This window comes from Cydia pomonella, chromosome 24 (genome assembly GCF_033807575.1).
Source record: "Cydia pomonella isolate Wapato2018A chromosome 24, ilCydPomo1, whole genome shotgun sequence".
Classification (NCBI taxonomy): Eukaryota; Metazoa; Arthropoda; class Insecta; order Lepidoptera; family Tortricidae; genus Cydia; species Cydia pomonella.
Genome location: NC_084726.1, coordinates 1,292,481 through 1,317,398, shown reverse-complemented (window position 1 = coordinate 1,317,398; position 24,918 = coordinate 1,292,481). Strand labels below are relative to the sequence as shown.

Sequence of the window (24,918 nt, the reverse complement as noted above, 5' to 3'; positions counted from 1 at the left end):
CAGCCAGCAGTTGCGAGTGTTGGCCGAACGTTAATTAGAATTGACTACATTGAATATTATCCATTACAAATTGAACCATAAACGGTAACCGTCCGTTTTAGATTTTTCTTCGCAAGTGTGATGAAAAACATTATGTGTAACTCCGGGGGTAAGAATATAGCCAACTCGGGCCTTTAATTCACTCCAGCCTGCGGCTGTCGCGAATTAACAGCTTCGTTTGCAAAATGTATCTTACCCGCCGTTGCACAATGTACAAATAATCTATAATTACGACTTATGTTACCATAATACGCACGCAGGCGCACGCGCCGGTCGCGCGTGCTCACGCACAGCAGTGCGATTTGTTTGTGAGTGCGATGGGGCGAGTGATAATGGAATGCAAGAGGATATTAGAAAGAGAGATGCCTGAGAGTACTATACCGTTATGAATTCCTGTGTCTTAGCTGCTCATGTGTTATTGCTTTATAATGTTAATGCTTTATGTTGTTAATGTGTTCCAATTTGTGCCGCTTTGGCATTAGCTGTAAGATGCAATTTGTTATTTCAAAAAAAAAAAAAAAAAAAAATAACTTCTTACCAATCTGCGGTGCGCATGACATGCGTAACATTCTCAATTTGCATATAAAAACTAATGATCAATGCATAAAGACTAACCCCCTTATTCATAAACGTCTACTAAAGTTGACAAGCCGCTAATAATCGTTTGTCCCCGACGTATTGGTATGATGAAAAGGGACTAACGATTATTAGCGGCTTGTTAACTTTAGTAGACGTTTATGAATAAGGGGGTAAATAAGTAATTAAAAACCAATGAACATATAATCATAAGTCCCAGACGAACACTGTTCTCACGCGAACAATTGGGCAATTCGTACTTAGAACCATTGACTTGAAACAATAGGAAACAATGACATTTGTATAGGTTCAAATTCTTTGGTACTTAATGAAAATAATGTCGATTGATCGGTTTTTCTTAAGGAACATAAATTATAGAAGTTTGTTGGTATTGTTGCATTGAGTGTTATGGTGTCAACACTTAATCGTAAAGTTTTTATAGCTAGGTTTTTGTCTGTGGAAAGATTCCAGTTTATTCTAGTCTTTGGCCTTTTTTATTATACACGAAAACTGGCACTAAAAATGATTTTTTACGATTTTTTTTACATACATACATATAATCACGCCTATTTCCCGAAGGGGTAGGCAGAGACCACGGATTTCCACTTGCTACGATCCTGACATACCTCTTTCGCTTCCTTCACTTTCATGACATTCCTCATACGCGCTCGTCGGTTTAGGGTGCTCTTGACCTGGCCTTTCTTCAGGATTTCCCCGATTTGATCAGAAAAAGTCCGCCGAGGTCTACCCCTTCCAGCTCCCTCTTCTACTTCTCCCTTATACACTCTCTTTGTTAACCTTCTTCCACTCATTCTTTCCACGTGTCCAAACCATCTCAACATACCTCAACGATTTTTGCAAAAAAAAAGGTTACTTGTCGCTTTTTGACATCTATCAATAAAGATAATTATTTAGACTATGCCCCATAATCTCCAATTGAGGGGGGATTTAAATCTTCTCGAGTCAGAGGTGTAGGGTTAGAGCCGGTGTAACTTTATTTGACGTTCATAAGCGCATTGTAATATGTCTACTTGAATATATCTTTATATTTATTTTATGGTAGCATCGCCATCAAAAATGCGTTTTCCACTAAGTTACAATAAGAAGATTTTATTGCTATTAATTCTGAAACTAGGTGAAATCCAGAAAAGTTTATATGACATTTTAGTCTCTAAATGTGATCAGGAATACACTGTTAAAATCTTTTGGTTTCTGCGATTTAAACTTTAATTAATATTATTTATTGTCAAACAAACTACAACAAAAAAAATAACATATCAACCCTTTGAAGACCACGTCTATCATGTGTGGTGCATCATCGTGAACCTTCTCGCAAAAATAATGTAACGAGGAAATGCCGCCAGCATCCTTGGTACAATGCCTCAAGGGCCTCTTTTAGATATAAGCTAGTTATAGTATTCATCTGTATATATCCATTATGTATATTGTTATTGTCAATAAATAGATTTATTATAAGTAGGGTTTTTTGGCATCTGTACCCTTTTGCCTTTAGCATTTCTCAAAAATCGTATGAATTTTCAATAAGAAAATTAAAAATGTACAAAATGCAAATGAATTGTACACATACTTTTTATAACAAAAAAAACTATTCTTATTTTTACAAGCTTTTATTTACTTTCACCTGACCGTTGTCTGTTCGTAATCAAATCTTGCAAGGTAAATTTGATCTACTTCCCGGTTTCCGATTGAGCTGAAAATTTGCATACATATGTAAGTCGGGTGACAATGCAATATTATGGTACCATCGAGCTGATCTGATGATGGAGACAAGAGGTGGACATAGGAACTCTGTGATAAAACAACGCAACCTAATTGTGTTTGGGGTTTTTAGAATTTGCTCGATGAGTATTAGTTGCCTGTGGAAAGAAAAGTACAGTCAGCGATAAAAGCTTGTACCAAAAATGAAATTTTTGCCAAAAACTTATCAAAAAAAAATTTTCTAATACAGAACATAATGCAATCACAAAATTATAAACTATTCAATATTAAAAGGTTGGTACATATTAAACTACACTGCACAATAATATTATTTTTTGCACTACATCAATCGCAAGTTACACCGGTTACACACGAATTAATTGGCATTCCATACCTATTAAAAACAATTGTACTGTCTAGTACTATTACAAGATTTGTAGAGTACGACTCTCTATGATTAACTGACGTAAGACAAAACAACACACAATTAGTTCTGAAATTAGTAAAAACTAAATTAAGTTTGCAGTAATGTATCATAATAACAGGTTTTATGTACAATCGAAATAAATGACAAAGTATAAGCCGTACTATGAAATAACTGCTACCTACCTAAATTAACAAAAAAAAGCTTCAAACCATTTTGCCAAAATGTAGATGTCCAAAAAATAATGATAACATGGTTAGCTTGAAAAGTAATAATAATAATGCTGCTACAAAATTTTGTTACGCCATAGACTTTAAAGGGCCATATGTACTGTAAAACGTTGTACGATACTTTCTGCATTATATCGCGATTCGCAAGTGCGGAAATTCGCAACGAGTGGTTATAAATTAAAACACGACCAAAGGGAGTATTTTAAATCGACACGAGTTGCGAATAACCTATTCACACGTGTATCTTACAACGTTTTATAGTACATATGGCTCTTTAAAGTTTCAAGTTTCAACGGCACGGAAAGTGCTCATTCCCGCACGCGTGCGGGAAAGTAGCACCATATATACTGTATAATTACTATTTCAATGTTTTGAAAGTAAAGCTTACATCAACTTCATTTCATTCTACTCATTATATCATAGGTACATTATGTACCATTGTGTCATTATGGCATTATGTACCTATGACAATATTATTTATGACAAATACAAATAAATGCCCCTACCAGGATTCAAACCTGAGACCTCTTGCTTCGTAGACAGGGTCTCTACCGACTAGACTAGGTGACTACATATTGTTTTTTTTTTTATGGAGGATAGGCAGGCGTTTGACCACGATCTCACCTGATGGTAAGTGATGATGCGGTCTACGGTGGAGCACGCTTAACTATGAGATACCTATTTACTCTAGCCTTGAAGAGATTCAGATTGTACTCATACGGAAACACAGACTCGGGCAGGGCATTCCACTCCTTGGCAGTTCGCATAAGGAATGTATATATACACACATATTTTATTAATTTAACTTTACTATAAACGATCCTACTTTTAACAGATTTACTGATATTTTATTTAAATCCACATTCTATCTCTTGTTTTTGCGAAAACCGCATCGTGATTCAAGATGGCCCCACAAATATTTACTTTACGTCACCAAATTACTGTTACCTAACTGTACTGCAATTTGTATCTGAATAGTACGCAGTCTGTACTGTATACTGTATGTCAGAGAGGTTGGGGTCAGATCGAACCTGGAAGTTATTGTGTTCCAATACTAATACTTAATGTCGTCATCATCAAATTAAGGCTCCGTCATCAAATTAAGGATTCAGGTTTTTGTATACTACGTCGGTGGCAAACAAGCCTGGCCCGCCTGATGGTAAGCAGTCTCCGTAGCCTATGTACCTACGCTGGCAACTCCAGAGGAGTTACATACGCGTTGCCGACCTTAACCTCCCCCCCCCCCCCCCCCCCTCCCTCCCTCTTCTACTCTCTCACACAGCGGAATGACAGTGCGTACAGTCACGTCTGAAAACATTGACACGATTGAAGTGCCAAAAATATACACTTTATGGCCCATATATTAGGGCAGTGTATACATATTTCTGGCACGTTTGTCCGTATCGATATTTTCAGACGTGACCGTACCTGAGATAGCGGTACCTCTAGTGTAAATTTGATCGACATCATAACGTGACGAACGCGTTTGCGTTAAGTCTCATTTTGTATAGGATTTTGAGTTTCCAAAACGTCCCGCTTGGCGCGCTCTTTCTAAATCCAATACAAAATAAGACTAAACGCAAACGCGTACGTCATGTTTCGAAATCGAATTTATTTACACTAGGGGTACAGATATCATGTTTTTGAACTATTATTTTTTGGTAAGTTGTAACAAAAAACACTAAAAAAGTAATCGATGAGTTCGATCAAAAATAAAATTACGCATGTTTAGAAGCAATTTACATATTTTTAGCGTCTGCCCAAAATATTGATACATTGAGATCTATGTTCGTGATTTTTTCTATCCAGCACAAGTCAAGAAATGGGTTTCGAATCAATGAAGCTTATACAGAAAGACATTAATATTCTTAATAAAAAAATTATCAACCGTAACGTTATCTAAAAAAACCAGACAAGTGCGATTCGGACTCGCCCACCGAGGGTTCCGTAGGTACTTGGTATTCTTGCATCCACACCTCCATTTTATCAGTAATATTGGTTATAATCGGTGACCCAAATTGGCGTTTACGTCCGCACGGCCTGATTTGTCGGACAATATAATGAGATTGGCGAAAAATTTACCCGTCTGGACTTCACTCAAACTAATGTGATGGCGTAGACCGGAACGGATTTCCATTCGAGGCGTTGCGTATGAAATGTATTGTTGACTTTAGAAACAATCAACTTAGGAAACAATAACAAATTTAAGAATGAGATTTGGCGTGATAGCGTAATATTGTTATTGTGCGGGAAATCATGTAAAGAGAGCGTGAACATTCATATTTATAGAAATAAAAATGATTGGATAAAATCTGTGTGAAGAAATCAACGTATACTACATATTTTGATGGATTTAGATTTATTTATTTCATAATACAGATTACATTATAAATTGCAGGTATGTCAATCTACAAGAATTCATATTATGATCGTCAAAACCGATATACGGTCACGTCTGAAAATATCGATACGAAAAAAGAGCCAAAAATATGTATACACTACCCTAATATATGGGCCATGAGGTCGTGTATACATATTTTTGGCACTTCGATCGTGTCGATATTTTCAGACGTGACTGTACAAAAACAATCTATAAAATAACCATTCAAAATTAAATAATTCCAGGATTAAAATTATAAAATAAAATAAATAAAATAACTAATCCAATTATATATTTAGTAAGCCAATTTTTAATGACTAAAATAGATTCCATTTATTTATTAACTATTGTCAATAGTTTAGTATTAAAATGCGGCAGAATAAACACAGCTCGTCTTCATCATTTAAAACGAAAAAACACGGAAATAAAGCAAATTACAAACAGGAAATTATTTGCAATTTGAATACTCTGAAGAACCCTAATAGATAATTTTTAAACTGTAATAAAAAACAGGCTAATGCCACAGATAATCGCCGATTACATAATTCCATAGAACACAGGTTATAGCAGAGCATCCGGACTTAGCAAAAATCTAAACACCAAGCGGACTAAATTGAACTCTTTTACAAAGTAATAAGATTGATGTTGTACGCACAGTTAAGTTGGTGTACGTTTAATGATAATTGTAGGCTGCCAGTATTGTCAGTTTGAACTTCGAATGCTAACTTTTTAAATTGTGTTATGTAATGTAAATGGTTTACAGCCAATGGCAATTTTATCGTTTAGTAATCTAAATAGATTAGGGGGATCATTAAGCCACTTAGGTATATCAGGCGATAAGTAAAGAAGTTCCGCTATTATTTTCTAGTAGAAGTGAGTTTTGGGAATAAAACTATAGTCTGGCAAACCAAATCTGTCAGTAAATAAAAACAATAAAGCTATACCCAAAAATGCATAATGCATGTATACTATATATGTGTATATACAATAACTGGGATCCTAAAGATGATAGCAGATAGGCTGGACTCTGCCGTCTTTGCACGGTTCACTGATCTGCATGGACTGCATGTACTAACCTAATCGAAGAGGCGGGCAGGGAGGGTGGAGGGCCAAAGAGGCCATTTATTTTATAAGTGTAGGCGTAGGTTACAGTTTTAGTATTTGTTTTATTTTTGTAACATATGGACCCTGTGTAACAGAGTTCTCTAAAATAAATGATTTTTATTTTTATTATTTTTTATTATTATACTCATCACTTTCTTTTCAAAGTCAAAGTCAAAATATTCTTTATTCAAATAGGCCTAGCAACAAGCACTTTTAAATCGTCAAATTTTACAAATATCATCTTAATCTAAATATCAGAGCAATTTATTGATGCAGTTATTATTGTTCTAAAAAAAACATTGAATTATTATAGATATGGTAAACTTAATGATAAGAATTTCACAAAAGGATCGTCAAACATCAAAATAGTATAAAAATACTAGTCTAGAAACTTTCTAGAATAAAATCTAAATGTCAAAAAAACGGTATATATATACATTGAATTATCAATTTCATCATTATTAACATAACAATAAATAATTCATTCTTTAATGTCTAATAGTACCCATTAGACAAACTATACATAGTATACGGGAACGGGATGCTTATTTATTCACCTGCAATAATTTACGGGATGAATATATAGGTCATACTGAGCAACTTTTACTATGGGACCAACCCCGAAATCACGAAAAAAAATGTACTGTTTCATACATTTTGGCTGTCGGAACTTTACATTTTTTATGGGAGATTAAAATGTTTTTCGCGATTTCGGGATTTTTTCCCAATAGTAAAAGTTGCTCAATAAGACCTATAATATATTTAGCCTGTAAATTATTGCAGGTGCCTAAATAAATATCCTGTATATTACATTTTTACTTACTTAACATAATACAATACTTAGATGGTTGGCAGTCCTCAACTGTGAGTTATTCCAGAAACTTCCTGCCTCACACAGTTAAACTGTGAACTGTCGCCTGCGGTATTTCCGGACTGATACGACCTTCAAACTTTCAAGAAAAGAGCGTACTCCCATCTTAAATGCCGACAACGCACGTGCAATTCCTCTGGTGTTACAGGTGTCCATGGGCGACGAAAATCGCTTACCATCAGAAGATTCATCTCAATTCAATTCAATTCAAATATACTTTATTCATGTAGGCCTAGCAACAAGCACTTATGAATAGTAAGACAGTATTACATATAATTATCTTAATCTAATTATCAGAGCAATTTATTGATGTTGTAAATATTATTCCATATATAATACTAATGAATATAATTCATAGATCAAATTTAATACTAAAACTCTTCCATTGTCTGAGGTTTCGTCTGTCTGTTCAACAGCTTGACGGACTTCAGCTGACTGTACTTATCAAGCCAAGTTATACTTTCGCAAGCCATTTCAGTCAGTAGAAAAATGCGGCAAATTTAAAAAATATAGGCGCGAAGGATTTCCTCCCATATTTTATACTGACAAAGTGGGTTTGTCAGAGTATAGTTTAGAAACTAGATAGACTTGCGAACTACTAATCCTTCTTATTTCCTAGTTATATAACAAGACATTAGTTTACGTAAATGAACAAGATGCGATGTAAATCGTCTCAAATTGATAGAATGGCCGCAAATCGCAAGAACCGTTTCACAATGGGGTAATAGTATGAAACTGTACAAAAAAACTTATAGATATTACGCACCAATTCTAATGGAAATCGCAATTCATTAGAATACCATTAACCTTAAGCATTAAGTCTGGCAAGCCAGCTGTGTCCGAAAACGAGGCAAATTCGAAAAATGTAGGCCCGAAGGATCGAACTCCAATAATAATTTGGAATTTTGCGCCTTTTTCCATTGACAAAAGATGGTTTGTCAGACTATAGCACCGTAAAGAAAACAGATTTGAGTCGAAAATGGCAATTCTAATTGATTACCTCCAATCCAATAGTTTGAAAAATGTAGGCGCGAAGGATCGATCCCCAATATAAATTTAGAATTTTGCGCCTTTTTCTTTTAAAATGAGTTTTAGTTTAAAATGACGAAACTCCAGTTTGTTTCGGAAGGTGAAATTCTTAAGTAATTTTTAAAATAATACCTAAATCCGATAGGTATTTATCACACGATTCATAAATAAATAAAATAATAAACATTATAGGACATTATTACACAAATTGACTAAGTCCCACAGTAAGGCTTGTGTTGAGGGTACTTAGACAACGATATATATAATATATAAATATTTATAAATACTTAAATACATAGAAAACACCCATGACTCAGGAACAAATATCCATCCTCATCACACGAATAAATGCCCTTACCAGGATTTGAACCCGGGACCATCAGCTTCGTAAGTTCGTAGGCAGGGTCACTACCCACTAGGCCAAACCGGTCGTCAAACCAATGTCTCAAGAAACTCACATATGACTTTATTACATTACAAATATAATCTTCATAACAAGAATGTTTGACAGCACATTAGCAACAGTTGTCATTCCATTGTTATCTCATTTACAACCTTATCACAATGCGTTACGGCCTATTTTTTATATAACAACAATGTAATCAAGTTACGTTTGATGTGTTATTTAACTTTTTTAAATACGGCTGATTACAGAAAGCGTGTCCAAACCATATAAGAATTAAAGAATGTTATAGTAAAAAAAAAGAATGTCATAGATAATTGCGTAAAAAATGACAATCAGAAAATGAAATTTCGTTTTTCGATGTTCGTCGCCTTCGGGCATTTTGCTAAATAAGAGTTTAAAATTACTTTACAGATGTTCAATTTAAAAAAAAAAATTAAAAAGAAATCATATATTGTCTTTTATTTTATTGCTTGATAAAAAAGTGCCTCGCGGAATTAAGTCTGAATATAGGACCTATTTATCCGATTTTTTTTAAAACTTTTTAATGTTAAAAAAAACATTATTCATATAATAATTGATTTCGATCAGGTTTATATTTGGTTCATAGGCTGCGCGGAGTTAGACCAAGATAACTCTGCAGCGATTTTGATACTATCTACAAGTGTTATTTTTAACTTACACAGTCTATGCTATCTAAATCGCTGCAGAGTTATCTTGGTCAAATCTATGCAGCTTCATATCGAACGACCCACACTGTCGTATGCGACTTATTTGAAAAAAAAAACATACCTACTAGGAAGTGCGAAGGATACAAAGCAAAAAGGAACTCCATTAAAAACATTAAAGGCATAGACAACTTCCTAATTCAGAAGATGATTCACTGGATGAATAGAGCAATCAATGCATCGCTACCAACATGACGAGTCAATGTTACACCTTGACCCGTGTGCAACCGCTTTATAATGGACCGTGGATGCATGTGTTGGGCGCTTTACAATGCCAACTAAAAAGTTGTATAATAGGATCTGACATGTACTTATGACATAAGGAGTAGAATGGAATGGAGTTGATGTTAGCTTTACTTTTATTATCAAAACATTGAAATAGTTATTTACAGTACATATAGTGCTACTTCCCCGCACGCGTGCGGGAATGAGCACTTTCCGTGTATATGTCGAAACTTTAAAGCAGGGATCGGAAACCGGTATTTTTTGTATGGGAACGAAAACGGTATTTTTTCGTTCTTTGTTAATTATTTCATTCCTAATCGGGCAATCTAATAATACGAAGTCGTTATCTAAAAACACAACTGAGTCCTACATTTTGAGTATAAAATAAACCGAAATATATGGTTATTTCGATGTTTTTGCAAAAAACCGGTTCCGATCCCTGCTTTAAAGAGCCATATGTACTGTAAAACGTTGTACGTTACACGTGTGAATAGGTTATTCGTAATTCGTGTCGATTTTAAACACTCCTTTCGAAAGTGTTTTAATTTATCGTCACTCCATGCGAATCTCCTACTTTCCGCGCTTGGATCGTAAATAACTATTATCTATGTGTATTTTATCTACCTTTTTGCATTCAAATATATGTTTATTATTTTGGAACTTCACATAAGTAATGAGTCAAATCTAGGGGTCTCCCTAGATTATGAGCAATAACATTATTCAAGATTCACTAAGGCAATTATTTTATAAAATGGCTAATATATTTCACGGACATGCTGTACGTTTTTTGGTAGTTTTCGATAAAACAATTCGTTAACAACAAAAATTCTTCCGATATAACAGTGTAATATAAAAATTGCAAAATACTTACTATTTTAAACCAACTATAAACATACAAACTATACATTTAGACGTATCGTAATGAACCAAGACTAATGCTATAATAGACCGTGAAATTAAAAAACACTGAATGAAGATATCTTTCGACATTTTATGGTCTTTAAACGGCTATCGCGAAATTGAGATAGAGTTGGACCAAGTTAGCTCCGCATTTGAAATGACAAAGTGTGGCGATGTCATCGTTAAGAGGAAATACCAGCTGAGCTTTGTTTCAGATTTGAGAGTTTTAGGTAAATATATATTTGACGACCGGTCTGGCCTAGTGGGTAGTGACCCTGCCTATGAAGCCGACGGTCCCGGGTTCAAATCCTGGTAAGAGCATATATTTGTGTGATGAACACGGATATTTGTTTCTGAGTCATGCTGGGTGTTTCTATGTATTTAAGTATTTATAATAATAATATATTATATATATATCGTTGTCTAGGTACCTACAACACAAGCCTTATTGAGCTTACTGTGGGACTTAGTCAATTTGTGTAATAATATCCTATAATATAAAATAAAAATACTCCGTCGCGCTGATGTAGGCGGCTTCTAAAATTAGTGCGATAACTCAACTGCAGCTTAGGCGAAAAGTTTACTACCTATGAATTCCTATAATTGGCTTCCTGTATCTACTATATTTTATATGTTAATGTCACTGCTGCTGGATCTCCAAATAAAAAAAAATCTCAGTAATCGAGGTTTCGTTCTCGACATTTTCCTCCTCAAAAACTTAACCAAGCATAACGATATTTTGGGATCGGAATGATAAAGAAATGATCTATGTCTGACCGTTTTGATTTTTGCGTTTATTGTTGCCGATTTTGTGTGCTAGGCGTCTGTTTACGGCGCATTTTTTTGGCTTTGAAGTAACCTAGTTCTCATAAAAATAATCTCAAAAAAAGCAAAACGTACAGACACAGATACTATAGTAATATTGAACTCATAAAAAAAATGTCTAGGGCCAAAATCCTGAGAGGGAAATGGCAAGAACGTTTGTATCGCAAAAATTACCACTAATGTTTCTAAATTGTTCAAAGTAGAATTCGCAGTATTTACGTACCGTAAAACCACCCAACTATAGTCCAATACTGCAACTATGGTCCACAAGTTCAAAAGGAAATTAAGTATCTTGTGGTTTACTCCTAGTTTTACCTTCCATTTATAAACATACTTTGCATTAGAACTACAAAAATGTAGTAAAATACACACCTGAACGAGAAAAATTGAGTTTATTTGTGGACCATAGTTGGGAGCTTTGGACTATAGTTGGGTGGTTTTACGGTAATGGAAAACTACGATTATCTTAATAAAAATTGTTACAAGGTTTATTAAAATATAATGTCCCTATTCAATTTTGGTAACCTTGTTTCGACTAATACAGAAATATGAGATAATATACATTCAAACAAAGCGCATCAGATCAGACCGTATCAAGCTTTATAGGTACAGATTTCGAAATAGGCTATCAAAATCTACCTGCCTTATTTGGAATCGTTTAGAGACATCGGGAGATTGTAAAGGCATTTTGAATACATTGCATGTGCTCCAATTTTAGGAAAAGTGAATATCGGTATAAAGTACAGGAAATATGTTAACGGCACCAATCATGGGACATTTAAGAGAAAATTTGGAATATTTTTGATATTTCACCGACATCTGTAAAATTTCTATCGCTTTATGCTTTAAAAGTTGAATGTATGAAAGCTACTGCAACTGGTTTCAATATTATTTACTAATTAAAACTATGGTTTATTGCTCCAGTCATGGAATGTATAGCGCCATTTATTTTCAAAATAACAAATATCAATGACCAATTAAACTTAAGCAGCTCTTTGGTTCTTGTTTATGGTAAAATGTTGTCAGCGTTTATTACCTGTTGGTAAATACTTGTTTTACAGGATTTGTCTATACCATCCCATTACTGGTGCCTGTTCCATTATAGGGGTGTTTACTATATTTGGAATAGTTTAGAGACATCGGGAGATTGTAAGGGCGTCTTGAATACATTGCGTGTGCTCCAATTCAAGGAAAACGGGATATTATATTGATTTAAACCAACACGATTTTCATTCATAGTTTTAAAACGAATACAGGATTTAATCGCGTAAACTTACGTTTATTATATGGCCTGACTTCCTCCTGACCTGGTTCCTCGCCAGTCTGCCTGTGACCACGAACGTAATATCATGTTCGAAACGTCAGGCCATATAATATACGTAAGTTTACGCGATTAAGTCCCGTATTCGTTTTAAAACTATGAAAGGGGATATTGATATATACATATGTGGTCGCCGATATACTAACTTTAAGTTACTTTGGGTGGTAACTGTGATTCCCTACTTGCTTAATACTTTGCCTGAAGCCATCAGACATGACATTGATAAGTCTAAATTCAAATCATTGTTAAAAAAATATTACCATATGTTAACGGCACCAATCATGGAACATTTAAGAGGAAATTTGGAGTAGGTATGTGTGATATTTCACCGACACCTCTAAAATTTCTACCGCTTTACTGTTTAAAAGTCGTACTCGTACTAACCGTACAATAGGGTTGTTTCCATCTACAAATCTTAGGGCAGAATTGTATCCCAATAAATTCTTTTGGATTATAAGAACATGTTAAACTACTTTTAGGGGACCTGTAATGACCATATTTTTGTAAATATTGAATTTAAAATATCTTTTGGCACACGTCACGTGACCAAACCCGAAACGTCATTGAAGATTCTGATGACGTCACAACTCTCGGATTGACACTGTTGACAGTTAGGCGATAAATGTCAGTTGACAGTTCGTATCTTCTACGTGTGTATGTAGTTATGTGTCAAACCGTAAACTGTGACGTCACACAATTTTCAAAGAGCGTTTTGGGCGCAAAAGCATCTGTCAAAATATATTTTGTTAATTTAACATATTTAAAGCCGTTTTTAGTATAAAAGTTGAATTTTAGGGCAACTTTTAGTTAATATAGAACGTAATACAAGCGTTTCAAAAAATTGGAAACAACCCTATTGTAGCCGTATTTAAAACTCCTAATACCTTGATACTGGCGAAATAGTCCCACTGAACTGAAGCCCTAATTTTATAAGAATTAATGAATGAATGAACAGACAGTTGTCCACCGTAGTCAAGCTATGTGAAAATTACTGACTGTGGACTTGCACAGTCGATTGTTATCTGTTTAATATTTAAAAAAAAAACACTCTGTATAACTGATTATCTATGCTACAATCACAGTTATCTATAATTTACTAATCATCCATGATTTGTGTGATGTGCACCAATTTCATCATCACGGCAAATGGTTGTTACATGAAAATTGCCTTATGTAATAGGCTAACTGCATTTGACATTGATTTATTGTGCGAACTGAAAGATGGGTTTATGCAGCTTTAATACCTAAGCATTTTACATATTTTTTATACCACGTTGATTTGATACCCGCCTGATGGTAAGCAGTCGCCGTAGCCTATGGACGCCTGCGAATCCAGAAAATTCAAAATTCAAATTCAAAAAAAATCAAAATTTATTCTGCAAGTAGGCCTCAAGGGCTCTTTTACAAGTCAGTAAAACATTATAGTAACATCATATAGTGACATGAAAAATACATAACAACATTTATAAATACAACCTGGGTAAACATTACATTATAATAATCTTAAATAAACTTAGATGTTACATGCGCGTTGCCAACCCTACTCCCCACCCTCGCAACACTATGAGTAGGGTCTAGTGTTAGCTGTAGATTACATTTAACATTTGAAAAATTAAAAAATTAAATATCATCTCATACAAAAAGCTAAAGCTCATGCAAAAACAAGACAAAGAAAATAATTCTGACCCTGTGACAAGTTACATTTAAATGGGTACTTATAAGGAAATCTTAAACTATAAGAGATTTTCATTTTATGATCACAAGGCCAAATCGCACCGAATAACAACTTAACAATTAGAATACCTACACGATCGAAAACAATACATATATCATTTAATCAAAAAACAATACCAACGCAACGCCGCCATTTCGAAATACTGCAACACTGGCCCAATTAGGTCCATTGTTTTTTAATGTGGGATGGGAACTGGCAACACCACAATGTGTCATAACGTTTACATTATCTGTGGTCATAGAACGCTTTTGAAAATTTCGTTTTGTTATATAAATTGTATTGACTTGTTTTTACGTCGATGTTAACCTGCTTCTCTCGAAAATTAAATGTATTGCGCATTTTATAAACCATGAGATTTTTAAATCATGATAAGTGACTTTAAGTCATATTCAGCGTAAGAATAGTTATTTACAACACAAGTGCAGAAAATAGGAAATTCACAACGAATGGTGATAAATTAAATAAATCGACACGAGTTGCGAATTACCTATTCGCACGTGTATCGTACAACGTTTTACAGTACATATGGCTCTTTAAAGTTTTGACATATGCACGGAAAGTGCTCATTCCCGCACACGTGCGGGAAAGTAGCACCATATGTACTGTAAAGTAAACTTACAGTTGCGGGCGTGTATTTTGTATTAACCGCCCGCAACTGGCCTTTTATTCTGCAGTTTTGGCAGTAGGTTAATCAATATATAGTAAACTAACTAGTTACATGAACTGTTTCAGTAAATAATGAATAATGGTGATATTGTGGAAGTTTTAAATATATTGAAGGAACCCAAAATGTTCCAAGCCACCACGTTTTACTAAAGAACTATTAAAATAAATAAATATTATAGGAACATTCTTACACAAATTGACTAAGTCCCACAGCAAGCCAAGAAGGCTTGTGTTGTGGGTACTCAAACAACGATGTTTGTAATATACAAATACTTAAATACATAGAAAACATCCATGACTCAGTAACAAATATATGTGTGCATCAGTGTACAGGCGGATCTGTGCCAACTCAAAGCCGATAACTGGCAGGAAATGGCACAGGATCGGGATTTTCTCGTTTTGGGGGCCATGACCCTCTTTGGATCACTGCGCCACAATAGTTAGTTAGTTTAGTTATCACACAAATAAATACCCTTACCGGAATTCGAACCCAGGACCATCGGCTTCATAGGCAGGGTCACTACCCACTAGGCCAGACCGGTTGGCATATATAGGTAACACTATAACTGTCGTAATTCATTAATAGGTAACTCTCAGTTACATTATTTGTTTAACAACACATTATATTGTAGAAGTATTAAACTGTAATTTAGTATTGCGCGACTTGCGAAGTTGCCACCTTGCGCCCATAATAGTGGTGTTTAATGTGTTATTATGTAAAGTTATGACCTTTTATGTAATTTCAATGCTGAGATGTCATGTGTTTTGTGATAATACATAGATTTGTCTGTGGCCTATTATTTTTCATCACACCAACTGGTAAAGGCCCTCTTGATTGTTCAAAAACGAATGAGAAAGTTGTATTTTATCCACATGTGGGGCAAAGTAATCCGAAGTAAATTTAGTTTTTTTTCTGGTAGAATTGACTTTTAAATGATGATTTTGAATGAAGATGCCAATCGTTCACACTCCGTAGCGTAGCGTAGTTATCTCTCTCTATCACTGTTCCATAATAGTGCGACAGAGACAGTTGCGTTTCGTTCGCTACGGAGCGTTAACGATCAGCATCTTGTCTACGCACCCTGACGCTTTAATGAATTGTGAATTATTACGATTTATTCGTGATTCAAAATATTCTTTATTCAAGTTGGCGTAGCAAGAAGCACTTTTGATAAATTTTGCAAAACTTAGTAATCTCTTAAGTAGTGTTTATACTTACATATTACAGTACCCCTAGTGTAAATATTTACGACAGCGAAACGTGACGTACGCGTTTGCGTTAAGTGTCATTTTGTATGAGATTTTTGACTTTCCAAAACGTCCCGCTTGGCGCGCTGTTCAAAAACCCATACAAAATGAGACTAAACGCAAACGCGTACGTCACGTTTCGAAACCGAATTTATTTACACTAGGGGTACAGATCTTTTTCCTCGTTCTTATGTCAAATACCAATTATTGCAGCTATTGCAAATGACTGTCTTGGATTAAGAAGCGATTTTTTTTTTCACATCAATAAAAATTACATGGAAGTAAGTAATAGTTAATAAATTAAAAGTAATTTTTTTTTTTAACAAAAGCTTTTATTTAAATGCTCTAAAAAGAAGAATATAAAATTTTCCCTTAAAATTTTAATCATCAACTTATAACCTCATTATACACAATTTATATGTTCATAAAAGCTTGTTTTTATGAACATATAAATTTTTACCTTTAATTTTATTTTTTACTTTTTAGTTATTTTGAGTTACTCTCAACAATCCCTTTCATTTGATACCCATATTGTAGAAGTGCATTAAAAATAACTATTCCACCATCTTGAATGGTCCGCCATGTTGGATTTAGAATGACGTCACATAATTTATCATGCATTGGCATCCAAACTAAACGTGTATACAAAATTTCAGCTCAATCGGCTGAAGATATCTGCTTCAAAATTGAGTTGCAAGATTCCACCCAAACAAACATACATACATACATTGCAAGTTAAATAAAAGCTTTTAAAAAGTAATTACATTTCTCAATAAACACAATTAGCCAACATAAACTTTTTCACAACCAAATCGTGGCGCGCGCCTCCCTGCGTTACATCGAGCTTCGAAACGTGACTCTAGACTTACATTACGCTTTTAAAACCGCAACGGCTTTAATCCATTACAGAACTCAAGCTAATACAAACTTTAATGTTATCAGAATAAAGTTTACTTTTACAATTTATAGATAATGTGATTTTGAGTGAACGTTTATTTTGTCTAGCATTCGCGTTCCTATTTCGAAATTCAAAGTGCAGACTGAACTATATCTGTATGAACAATACTAAAAGGTGACATGTTTTAATTGTCATATTGACCTTTTGTCAATTGAATAGATTAAGATTTAAGTTTCTGTACCCCTAGTGTAAATTTAGTCGATAGCGAAACGTGACGTACGCGTTTGCGTTAAGTCTAATTTTGTATGGGTTTTTGAACAGCGCGCCAAGCGGGACGTTTTGGAAAGTCAAAAATCTCATACAAAATGACACTTAACGCAAACTGGTACTGATAATTATTTGGAATGTACGATTGTATTATTTTCAAGTTCTTTTAATTTAGATGGCATGTTGCTCGTATCAATTTTCATATTACATTTAAATTAAGAAAATATTCAACACCAGCTCATAACGATTCCTTTATTCCTCAAAAACTCATAAGTAAAATTTTATCCACAATTATAAAATAAAACTAAAACCTAGTAAGAAAAATAAAAATACCTAAAACAAACCCTATAGCCTCTTGGCAAGGTGCCCATCACGCAGGCAGCATTCCCGCGCGCTACACCTAATCATAATGTAACCGCATACAGTATTTATAATCTTTTCAATAAAGATTTAATAAATCATAATTTTTAGGGTTCCGTACCCAAAGGGTTTACCCTTTATGACTAAGACTCCTCTGTTCGTCCGTCAGTCTGTCTGTCCGTCTGTCACCAGGCTGTATCACATGAACCGTGACAGCTAGACGATGTATTTCTGTTGCTGCTATAACAACAAATACTAAAAAGTACGGAACCTACGGTGGGCGAGTCCTCACACTTGTCCGGTTATAATGATAAATATTTAATAGCGTTCATTTAGATTCAATTTGTAACGTTTTACAGTTAGCATTTTCCTCACGTTCGAGGGAGGGGGGGGCGGGGTCAAAAACATGAAATTCCTGTGACGTCATTTATGAATAACTTCTTATAGGTACGATTTGATTGGTTACCAGCATCGCTAAGCCGGCGGACAATGATCATTTTACTGCATTTAACGCGAACGAACTATAGTCATCTTTCTTTTTTAGGGTTCCGCACCCAAAGGGTCAAACGGGACCCTATTACTGAGACTTCGCTGTCCGTCCGTCCGTCTGTCACCAGGCTGTATCTCATGAATCGTGATAGCTACACAGTTGAAATTTTCACAGATGATGTATTTCTGTTGCCGCTATAACAACAAATACTAAAAACAGAATAAAATAAATATTTGAGGGGGGCTCCCATACAACAAACATATTTTTTTGCCGTTTTTATAAATAATGGTACGGAACCCTTTGTGCGCGAGTCCGACTCGCACTTGCCCGGTTTTTTTTACTAATACAGACAGACACAGACAGTAATTTCGAACCTGCTTACTGTATTACTACTTATAGTATTTTTTTTTCTCTGAAGACTAGTAAATAGAATTTAAGTATGGCTCAGGATTTCATTTTCTTTATGCTGTTTAGGTCTATGATTCTTAAGTATGTTAAGTACTCTACATTGTACTTCAAATCCATTTGTATATGTGACTGTTTGTGTTCTAAATAAATTAAAATATATATATATATACAACGTGTCCCAAAACTCAACGATAAGCCGGCACCAGAGGATGGAGCTGCTTATGATTAGTCGAGAAAAAATAAGGAAAAAAATATATCTCAATTATTTTAGAAATTACAGAAAAAAAATGAAATTCATTGAAAATCGACATCCCTAATGGTATTTTTAACGACCATGTCTACAAATATTCAAATATTACTGTTTTTTATTTTGTTTTTGGAAACTTCAGTAGCCCTGCTATCTAACACAGTTCTTAAAAATACCAAAATACATGTAGTTTTTACACAAAAAAATAATCAAAATTCATTTTGTCCCTACAATTTTGAAAGATTGTTTCTTACAGTCCACTTTCAATCATCATGGTGTAAAAAAATAGTATCGACACCACTATGGCAATTATTTTCAAAAGTTGACGCAACTAACCAAGATTCCAAAATGGTATAATACTTTGGGAAACCTAGTCACAACAAAAAACAACGAATTTTTAAACAAGAACCGACATTTTTAAATGTTGATATTAATCACTTTTGAAAAGGGTTGTTGTTGCAAGTTTTAAAATTTCAATGGAAAATGTGGGTAGTTAATACAATTTTCAAGTCAGTACACTCTGATCCTTTGTTCGCTGTGCACCGTTCCGTATTAATTGATGTGGCTCTCATACTAACAACTCTTGGCTTTGCTTTTTGGACTGGTGATCTGCAAACTGTACTGACCTGGCATTATTTTGGACTGTGATTGTGTTTTGTGTATTGGACTTTTTCCGTATTCTGGATTGTTTAGCGTTTATCATGCCGCTACCGTACACACCGTTGGAATACGCTAATATGCATCTCATTTATGGAGAATGCCGATGCAATGCTAACGCTGCTAGCAGATTGTATCGAGAAAGGTACCCAAATGTTCAAAGACATCCGGATTATCGAGTGTTTATTAATGTACATCAAGCCTTTGCGGAAGGTCGTTTACCATTTGACAGGAGACACACTGGAAGACCTAGATTGGAACGCGATGAAGAAGTTCTCAATGAAATAGAAAACGATTCAACTACCTCGGTACGTGCCATAGAACTAGCTACGGGAATACCAAAAAGTTCTGCACATCGAATTCTAAAACGTCACAGACTTCACCCATATCACTACAGGCGTGTGCAGACGTTACTACCGCGGGACTATCCACATCGGGTCGCATTTTGCCGTGCGATGCTGCAAAAGCACAGGGAAGATCCCCAATTCTTAGACAAAGTTCTATGGTCGGATGAATCAACCTGCAAGAAAGATGGCTATTCAAATCTACACAACTTACATAGTTGGAGCAATGAAAATCCGCACTTGATGAGAGAAGACAAATCTCAGTATCAATTCAAGGTTAACTTATGGACGGGCATCTTAAATGGAAATGTAATTGGACCCTTTGAGTTACAAGGAAACCTTAATGGCGATGGCTATTTGACCTTTTTACAAAACGACTTGCCTGAATTATTAGAAGACGTGCCTTTACGTGATTTACAAAACATGTGGTTTCAAAATGATGGTTGCCCAGCTCACTATGCCCGTGCAGTGCGAGAATACTTAAACCAAGAGTATCCAGGGCGTTGGATCGGGCGACTTGGTCCTATCTTGTAGTATTCATAATGTAGTAAATCAATTTAAAAAAAAGGAAAAAAAATTGTACCATTTCTTTGCATTTATTCAACATTTTTCAACAACAAAAATCCTTTTTTGGGTACAGTAAAAGTGATTACCGCCAACATTAAATAATGTCGATTCTTGTTTAAAAATTCGTTGTTTTTTTTTTTGTGACTAGGTTTCCTAAAGTATTATACCATTTTGGAATCTTGGTTAGTTGCGTCAACTTTTGAAAATAATTGCCATAGTGGTGTCGATACTATTTTTTTACACCATGATGATTGAAAGTGGACTGTAAGAAAAAATCTTTCAAAATTGTAGGGACAAAATGAATTTTGATTATTTTTTGTGTAAAAACTACATGTATTATGGTATTTTTAAGAACTGTGTTAGATAGCAGGGCTACTTAAGTTTCCAAAAACAAAAAACAAAAAACAGTAATATTTGAATATTTGTGACATGGTCGTTAAAAATACCATTAGGGATGTCGATTTTCGATGAATTTCATTTTTTTTCTGTAATTTCTAAAATAATTGAGATATATTTTTTTCCTTATTTTTTCTCGACTAATCATAAGCAGCTCCATCCTCTGGTGCCGGCTTATCGTTGAGTTTTGGGACACGTTGTATATACAGGGCGTCCCAAGACTATGGGACATCAAGGGAAAGTACCTTAAATATAAGACGTAGGATATTTTGCTAAAAGGAGACTTTATTTTATTTTCCAAACTGAGTAATACTGCATTCAAAGATTTAAAAAAAAAAAGTTACTTTGTCTGGAAATCGAACCGACTCAAATGTGAAAAAAAACATCTTGTATTTTTATGATGGCAATCGAAAGAATGCATAAAAAATAAGTCATCTCAGAAATATGATATCGAAAAACAAATGAATAGAGTAAAATTTTTGATTAAAATTTCAAGATTCGGTTTAATTCTCAGAAAAAGTAGGTAAGCAATTTTCAATTTTTTTTAGAAATTCTTTGAATGCAATATTACTTACTTTTAAAAATAAAATAAAGTCTTCTTTCAGCAAAATATCCTATCTACGATATTTAAGGTACTTTCCCTTGATGTCCCATAGTCTTGGGACACCCTGTATATATATATATATATATATATCGGTATCTGTATTGTGGAATGAGAATAAGAAACATAGAATCAGTCATAAATTAAACTCTGTAATAAAAAACAAAGTCGTGTCGTCCACACAACCATAGACAATTTAATTAGAGTCTTATGCAACTCTCGGGACACTTCCTAGATTTAATCTTAATTTCGTCTGACGGCTGAATAGCTGCGGTCTGGGACTCATCATTATCTTTTTGATAATGGTGGAGAATAGTCTTAATTACTTTCGTAATAATACGTCTGTGAGTTCGACTAAAACTATACCTACTATGTATATACTTTTACAGTACATATGGTGCTACTTTACCGCACTAGTGCGAAAATTATCATATTACGTTACTGTGTCGAACATTTAAAGGGCCATATGTACTGTAAAACGTTGTACGATACATGTGCGAATAGGTAATTCGCAACTCGTGTCGATTTAAAACACTCACTATTAGGGTAGGCAACGCGCATATAACACCTCTGGATTTGCAGGCGTCCATAGGCTACGGTCCTTCCCACCAGGCGGGCCGTATGCTTATTTGCCACCGACGTAGTATAAAAAAATCAATGACTTACGTATTTGGCTATCGATATTATGACGATGACTTGTGCGCCACGCCTTCGACGGTTCGTGACCGCCGATCTGACTTTAAGGTTAGGTTGGAATCCTAGCATTTACTAGACCAACTATGTGCCCTTAAGCTTGTCACTGATAACAGACAAGATAGTTCGAGCACGAAATATGTGGCTTCAGGGGGCCTAGTCAAGGTGGCAGTTATACATTGACAAACGATAAAACAAAAGAAAAAGGTATCATGATGACAGATGCCATGAAAAGCCACGTTAAATTCGAATTTTAAAGCCACATTACTTAATTTTAATTCACATTTTGTGTTAACTATTGTTATATTTTTCATCATTTCTTCCTTCCATTTTTTAGGTCATAGACATCACAACACAAATTCTTAATGTACCAATAAGTAGATATACTCGTAGAGATCTAAATATAATAACATAACTATGCAAGTACTCACTTTCAATGATAATTATGTCACTAGTTTTATAAACAAGGTATTTAGCTAAGTATGTACTAACTTTGAATATTGCATATTTTCACTGTATCTTGGTTGACGTGATCTGGTCCTGGCAGAATATCAGTGCCTCTCCCATAGGGTGAAGCGTAATACTGAGCCAGAACCCTTTTGTTTTGCTGCGACGCACACAACATTTCCTATATGTATGGAACAGTATTATTTAAATGTATTTTTTTTTCTTTCTACTTCTATTTTGTATAAATGTGTATTTCTCTCGTATAATTTTGTATTAACTGTTTTTTTGTCATTTTATTAATTGTATTTCCTGTGTGTATTGTGGCAAACAAATAAACGGATTATCTATCTATCTATCTAAATCAAAAGAGCTTTGTCTAAAAAGGAACACAACTTTATGAGTAGGGTCTAGTGTTATTTGGCGAACGGTTTTCTGTAAGGTGGAGGTACTTCCCCAGTTGGGAATTAATCTGGAATGACATCCGCTGTGCTGTGCCCTACCACACAAAGCGAGATGATATTCACAATGCCCATACCTCTCTTTTGGACGTAGTTTAAGGACGTAGAACCAAAACTACCAATATGGGTTGTTTCCATCTACAAATATTAGGGCAGAATTATATCGAATAAATTCTTTTGGATTATAAGAACATGTTAAACTACTTTTAGGGGACTTGTAATGACCATATTTTTGTAAATATTGAATTAAAATAAATAAATATTAAGGCGCTCTTATAGACAGATTTTAGGTTTTTGAGGGGGTGAAGCAGACGAAGTGGTAAAGCAGGCAGGCGGGCGCCCCGCGCGCCGCGCTCGCAGCAAGCCTACGTCCTTATTCTGACGCCATCCGTATTCTGGTTTGTTAGTTCTGGGATCTTTTCCGGAAATTTATATTGATTATGATTTAAACTTAATGAAATTAAAAATTAGATAATTATATATAATACTCGAGTATACCGCGGCAAATTGAGAATCTAGTAAAATGATACCAAATCGTTTTGTGTCGAAATAATATTACTTACTAATTCAGACAAAAGTTACAACTGTCTGCTTTAAATCATATATAGATACCTATTCAAAACTTAGTTGACCTTAAAAATGCAATAGAAGTCAATTTCGGGCAAGTAGTGAAAAAAGGAAGAATACTAGCAAAGCTAAGTAATTTGTGGAAGTGAACGTAAAAAGGTAGCATGTTTTTGCTGGTATTGAGATAACTGAAAACATAAGCATAAGGTATGCACAAGCATATGTAGCTCCAAAAAGTAGATAAATTATGCTATCTTCTCAAAAAAGAACCATGACTCTAACTGTAACGACTATTCCTATATTATTTTTTGAATTGACGACAATGAAGACGATTATAAATTTTAAATGCAAAAGTCGAGAAAACTGCTATTATTATTTATTATTTAAAGTTTATAATGGCAAAAATGCACTTATACTACTGCTACTACTTCGAAGTTATATAGTAATGAGTATAATTGACTGACTTTAATTAATGTCTAATAAAGAATCAGTCTGTTGTCTGTCTACTCTGTCTGTAATCAAATATTACAAGTATATTTGACCCACTGAGGTATCAGATGAAGTTGAAAATCTGCATACATATGTAAGTAGGGTGACAATGAAATATTATGGTACCATCGAGCTGATCTGCTGCATGAGAGAGGAGGTGGCCATAGGAACTCTGTGTCAAAATATCGCAACCAAATTGCGTTTGAGGTTGTTAGAATTGTCTCAATGAGTATTATTTTCCTTTGGAAAGAAGTACAGTTAAGACCTGTTCCGTAAAGTTAATTAACATACAAAACTTTCCGATGAACAAAATTATTTTATCGTCAACTATGTTATTTATCCCTTCAAGTGGTGGCACACCACTCACGGGTCGATGCGATAGCCAGAAAGCTGTCGGCCAACAGAGGGTGGTTAGTGAGGTGTTGCCATATTTAGTGGCAAAATTAAAGGCTTTGAAGTATATTTACGCTCTTCTAGCGCCCAAAAGTAGCTAGCAAGTTAGACAAGGAAAACATACATACACACGCTTGTTAACGCTTGGTTGCTAAGGACCGTTCATCCGGGATCGAACGTTATTTTGTAAATACACGGTACCCTCGAGGAAAC

General features: G+C 34.6%; 1 protein-coding gene across 2 annotated transcripts in view; it reads left to right on the top strand.

The window, feature by feature from the left end:
- The window catches only part of LOC133531048 (cuticle protein 7-like), a 59,532-nt gene that overhangs the window by 9,929 nt on the left and 24,685 nt on the right, over window positions 1-24,918 (top strand). The gene's annotated exons all lie outside the window — the stretch shown is intronic.